Source organism: Heptranchias perlo, chromosome 28, assembly GCF_035084215.1.
Source record: "Heptranchias perlo isolate sHepPer1 chromosome 28, sHepPer1.hap1, whole genome shotgun sequence".
Lineage (NCBI taxonomy): Eukaryota > Metazoa > Chordata > Chondrichthyes > Hexanchiformes > Hexanchidae > Heptranchias > Heptranchias perlo.
The window spans coordinates 34,523,876-34,529,881 of NC_090352.1; the positions used below are offsets into that span (position 1 = coordinate 34,523,876).

A 6,006-nucleotide genomic window follows, 5' to 3' on the forward strand; every position below is an offset into this window, starting at 1 on the left:
GCAGAAATCACTAACCTGCTTTATAACACGTTGTTACATTCTGCTGGTGGAGTTGCAGGAGGGAAGGGGGGCGAAAAATATTCATGTGACTTGATCCAGGCATGAGATGTTTTTAAAGAGATGCCCTGTGTATGACGTTCCCTGGTCTGTGCGTCATTTCCGGTCCTTATGTAAGCGCGAGGCTTGATTGACAGGCGCCAAAGGACCTTCATCCTTTCCATTGGGGCAATGGCTCCCTCTGCACCATCCAAAGGGAAGGGCACCTGGCTTGTTCCTGCTCACTGAAAGGGGGCAATTCACCTGATTTCTTAGTTCTTGGGAGTATTGTGCACTGAGGAGATTTACTGGGATGGTACCAGGGATAAAAGACTTCAGTTACATGGAGAGACTAGAGAAATTGGGGTTGTTCTCCTTGGAGCAGTGAAGATTAAGGGGAGATTTCATAGTAGGTGCAGCACAGGAGGCCATTTGGCCCATCATTCCTGTACTGACTCTTTGAAAGGGCTATTCAATTAAACCCATTCCCCTGCTCTTTGCTCATAGCCCTATAAATTTTTCCCTTCAAGTATTTACAGAGAAGTCCAAAATCATGAAATTTTTTTTGATAGACTAACAACCACCTGCATTTAACATAGTAAAACATTCCAAGGCACCTCACAGGAAAGTTATCAAACAAAATTTGATACCAAACCACATAAGGAGATAATAGGACAGGTGACCAAAAGCTTCATCAAAGAGAGGCGGGGAGGTTAAGGGAGTGAATTTCAGAGCTGAGGGATTAAGCAGCTGAAGGCATAGACGCCAATGGTGGAGCGATGAAAATCAGGGCTGCGCAAGAGGCCAGAATTGGAGGAGTGCAGAGATCTCGGAGGATTGTAGGGCTGGAGGAGGTTACAGAGATCGGGAGGGTTGAAGCCATGGAGGGATTTAAAAACAAGGATGAGAATTTGAAAATAGAGTACAAACTGTTCCCAGTGCAGTAGAGTCGGTGAACCAGATGGGAGATAAGGAGAAATTTTTTTGCCCAGTGAGTTGTTATGATCTGGAATGCGCTGCCTGAAAGGGTGGTGGAAGCAGATTCAATAATAACTTTCAGAAGGGAATTGGATAAATACTTGAAGGGGAAAAATTTGCATGGCTTTGAGGAAAAAGGGGAATAGGACTAATTGGATAGCTCTATCAAGGAGCTGGCGCAGGCACGATGGGCTGAATGGCCTCCTTCTGTGCTGTATCATTCTATAATTCTTGTACTTGTGTTTGAAAGTCATGAGTATTCATCTTGCACAATTCCTAGTAGCAACAACCCAGATGAACTTGATACTACCAGAAAAAAACTGAGGCACATTTAAAAGGACATTGTGTTATCAGATTGAAGGCTCACTCACCACTATGAACTTTTGCACAGGTGCACAAGATTCTTTCTGTGATTACATCAGTATGCAATTGTTATCGTATCATTTATTGTGTGAATCAAGTTTTGTTTTTAAATAAATACGCTAAATAAAATTCATGCTTGGTGCCACCTCATGACTGATTTATTATGTTGTCTCTTATGAACCTTGACGATGTCCTGTATTTAGACATTCACTAAGTTTCTCAATAAAAAAAAGATATGCACGATGCTGAATAATAAAAACAATTGCGTTCAAATGTATTGCAAGGCTGTAATACAAGTGAGGGTTTGTAAACTGAGCACAAAGTTCAAGTGTTTTGTTAACAGCACTGAATCCTGACGTTGGATTACAGCTCGTAACTCAATCCAGCTTAACAGTCGAATTACGTAATGTGTTTTATTTTTTATACATAAAAGTGTTGACTCCTTGGCTTTGTACTGTCCACATTCGTCTGCCATAACAGTCTTCTGAAGGCAACAGCAGTTTTTACATCACAAGATAAAATAGGTGGAAATCCTTTTAGCCCATTTGATCTTATCCTTGCAGAATACCAACCCTGACATTCTACATCTGCACTATGACTAATATGTTTACAATGAAAGACCAACATATCACAGACATAAAGGCCAAGACGGGTGATTTATGCCACCACATGAGAAAATGTCAGCTACGTCAAAGTATTCTGTTGGTTGCGAAGCAATTTGGGAGATCTTGAGGAGTAGTAGTTAATAGGCCTGTACTACAATATTCCGTAAAGTAAACGGGATCCTGGGCCATTTTGTCACAGCTCCTTGCAGCCAACTCAACAGCAGCAATGGCAGAGGTAACAACCCTGCCTTGCTGGCGAGGGAATGGTGAGTTTGGAGATCCTGAAGTGGGAGGGAGAAAAATAAAATATGACAGAAAAAGCAGAGCCATTATAGATGCCAAGGATTTCCTTGTAGACGTCCCAATGTAGACCAAATCTTTTAGTCAGTCCTAAATTTACATATGTAAAGAATCTTACAACACCAGGTTATAGTCCAACAATTTTATTTGAAAATCACAAGCTTTCGGAGATAATCTCCGAAAGCTTGTGATTTTCAAATAAAATTGTTGGACTATAACCTGGTGTTGTAAGATTCTTTACGTTTGTCAACCCCAGTCCATCACCGGCATCTCCACATCATGGCTAAATTTACATGTACAGTAACTACATTTGACTGTTATGATCATGAATAATGAATTTAGTGCAAGAATATAGTGGAAAGTAATTTCCACTCAGTGATATATAGAAAGCGAGCAGGAGTACACGACCCTCTGTTACCACGCTGTGGTTTCTATGGTGCAGGTTATTCTAACTTTTCTAAGAGCGGAACCAATTACTGTCCTCACTTGACTCATTCTGACCCAAGGATACTCCTTTCAATTTGGTAAAATAAACTGAGACAATGTAGTTCCAGTCAACTGGGAGAGAAAGCTCAGGTCTTACCCACCATGAGCAAAGAACAAAGACGCCAAAATTAATCATCACTCTTCAGGAAAATCTCTAGCAATTGGGTCAACAGCTGTTCTGCAAACAAAGTAACACTTTACCTGCACCATTTTGTTTTGTGATTAGGAGATTTTGCATTGTAGGGAAACACGGGTGCAATCCTATGTCATTCCTCTCTACGACTTATAGCATATATTTATGTTCCAAGGCACGGATACCATGACAAATCATTTCCTTATTTTGAAGTCTCCTTTGTTCTTGTGGAACACACCCTTCTCATAGCCTTACACCGTCTCCAGCTGAGAATGTCTAGAGATCGGTCTCCACCAATGCTGCTCTATTACTGGCACCGGAAAGAACATGAGGGCGTCTCTGGGTGACTAACCAAGACAGTCATCTCCTTTCCCTGTGGGAACTTGTCTGGACTCAGCAACAGACTGTAATAATAAGACACCTGACAGCAATTCAAAGCTAATATTTACAACAACTTAACACCACCTGACAGGAAACTTCGATTGGTTATGAGCCTGTCAGCAGAACCCCAAGTTTGAATTGGCGTTAAACTCACTACCAGATACTCATTATTTTGCCAATATATATATAATTTCTTCTTCCAAATCATTAGGCCTGAGCACAATTGTGGCAGCCTGACACAAATGAAAGAGCAGGGAGGTAATGACATAGGGGCTGAAGGTATATAGTATTAGACAATTTACGATACTTCAATAATGTATTTTAATTCTCTTCCCCCACCCCTTCCCCACCACAGTCCAAAATGTCAGTGTAATACACGTTTTATGTTCAGAGCATCACATTGGTCTTGGTGCGTTTGTCAACTTTTTAAACTGAATTACGGGGGAAACCGGGTTTGATTTGCAGCTTGTGAGACAACTCATTTCTAGCCCTCTTCTGAACAGAATCTTGCTGGTCTGTCAGCAAAATCATCACAGCCCCCAGCAGCCTGGGTGTCCACATTATGGCCCGTGGACTGTATCTGGCCCCGAAGCCCTAGCACACAGGCCAACAAAGCTCAGGCAAGAGAGGAGGTTTACCAGGATGATACCAGGGACGAGGGACCTCAGACCTCAGGAGAGATTGGAAAGCTGGGATTGTTCTCCTTAGAGCAGAGAATGTTAAGGGGAGACCTAATAGAGGTATTCAAAATTATATGGGGTTTTGATAGAGCAGGTAGGGAGAAACTGTTTCGTCTGGCAAGAGGGTCAGTAACCAGAGGTCATAGAATTTAAAATAATTAGCAAAAGAACTAGAGGGGAAATGAGGAGAATTTTTTCACACACAGTTGTTAAGATCTGGAATGGACTACCTGAAAGGGTGGTGGAAGCAGATTCCACAGGAATTTCCAAAAGGCAATTGGACATGTACTTGAAGAGGACTAAAATGCAGGGTTATGGGGAAAAGCTGGACTAAATTGGACAGCTCTTTCAAAGAGCCGACACAGGCACGACGGGCCGAATGGCCGCCTTCTGTGGTGTGAGATTCGATAATTCTAACTCGGACCGTTTTGCACTTATCTTTCTTTCTCACTTTTTTTTTTCCTGGTGGTTTGGAAAAGATTGCTCGTCAATGTTACCCTGCTGGTGGATAAATTCTATACCACAAAACCTAGATCTGCTAGTATCCGCACCTTTGGAATATCTGAAAATTAACGGGAACGTGGATTGAGTAACTTCATCTGTGGCCCTCATGACTCGATAGTGCACACCTACATGGCCCACGATGACTACAAGTTTGGACACTTCTGCCCTAGAGGGCCAAAGTGCTGGGTAAGGAGGATGGAAGCAGATTCACTGCCTTGCTACAGCAACCCTCCTTTGTGGCCAAAATATAAGGGGCAATGACCATGCCCTCACAAATCTAAACTTCCTGCGTAGAATTACCGGACAACAGTCCGTGGTGGTGTATATCCCCCCACTTGAGCAGTAGCCCTGATCCCACGTGCGTGCCTTGATCCCGCATACCTTTATCCCCCTGTCCTTCAATCAGCTATCTAACCTCTTCTTCAAAGTCCCTGCTTCAATCAACCTTGGCTCAGTGGGTACCACTCTCGCCTCTGAGTCAGAAGATTGTGGGTTCAAGTCCCACCCCAGGGAATAGAGTATAAAATCTAGGCTGACACTCCCAGTGCAGTACTGAGGGAGCGCTGCAATGTCCGAGGTGCCCTCTTTTGGGTGAGACTTTAAAACCAAGGCCCCGACTGCCCTCGCAGGTAGATGTAAAAGATCCCATGGCAGTATTTCGAAGAAGAGCAAGGCAGTTCTCCCCGGTGTCCTGGCCAATATTTATCCCTCAACCAACACTTTTAAAAAAAAACACATGAACTTGTCATTATCAGATTGCTGTTTATGGGACCTTGCTGTGCGCAAATTGGCTGCCACGTTTCCTACATTACAGCAGTGACTGCATTTCAAAAGTACTTAATTTGCTGTAAAGCGCTTTGGGACGTCCTGAGGTCATGAAAGGCGCTATATAAATGCAAGTTCTTTCTTTTTCTTTAGCACTAACTCCAGTTGTGCATCCCACAGCCTCACAACACTGTGTAAAAAAAAAAGTTTCTCCTGCTCTATGTCCTAAATGTCATCCAATTCTCCTGGTTATGCAAGAGGCAAAAGAAGGAAATTTTTAAAAAATGAAACAGTGACACCACTATTCCCAGCCAGAATGGAGATGATTGGGTAATTCCCCTGTCAGTCATACCTAGACCGCACTACTCTCAGTGACTGGGATTGATTTTACGCACATAATTTGTATTATGTAGCTATCCTCCACTCACTGCATTTTGCTGGAGAAATCACCCTGCTTTTATCGGGAGACTTTGCTGTAGTTTCGGTCATGACTTTGGTTTGCTGTAGCTTGCAGAGACTCTGTTTAAATATGATGTGGAGATGCCGGTGATGGACTGGGGTTGACAATTGTAAACAATTTTACAACACCAAGTTATAGTCCAACAATTTTATTTGAAATTCACAAGCTTTCGGAGGCTTCCTCCTTCCTCAGGTGAATGTTGTGGAAATGTTTAAATAGACTGTTGTTTCTGAGTAAATACACTGTTTGCTGTAGTCCGCTGTTTAAATAGACTGCTTGCTGTGAAATAGACTTTGTTTGCTGCAAATCCAGCCC

At 42.6% G+C, this 6,006-nt stretch overlaps 1 protein-coding gene across 1 annotated transcript in view; it reads right to left on the minus strand.

Annotated features, from left to right (window-relative positions):
* The window catches only part of ulk2 (unc-51 like autophagy activating kinase 2), a 92,051-nt gene extending 91,914 nt beyond the window's left edge, over positions 1-137 (minus strand). The window contains exon 1 of the mRNA XM_068008449.1: positions 16-137. The gene's annotated coding sequence lies outside the window, so the exon portion shown is untranslated. The remainder of the gene's footprint in view (positions 1-15) is intronic.
* Positions 138-6,006: the final 5,869 nt, after the last annotated feature.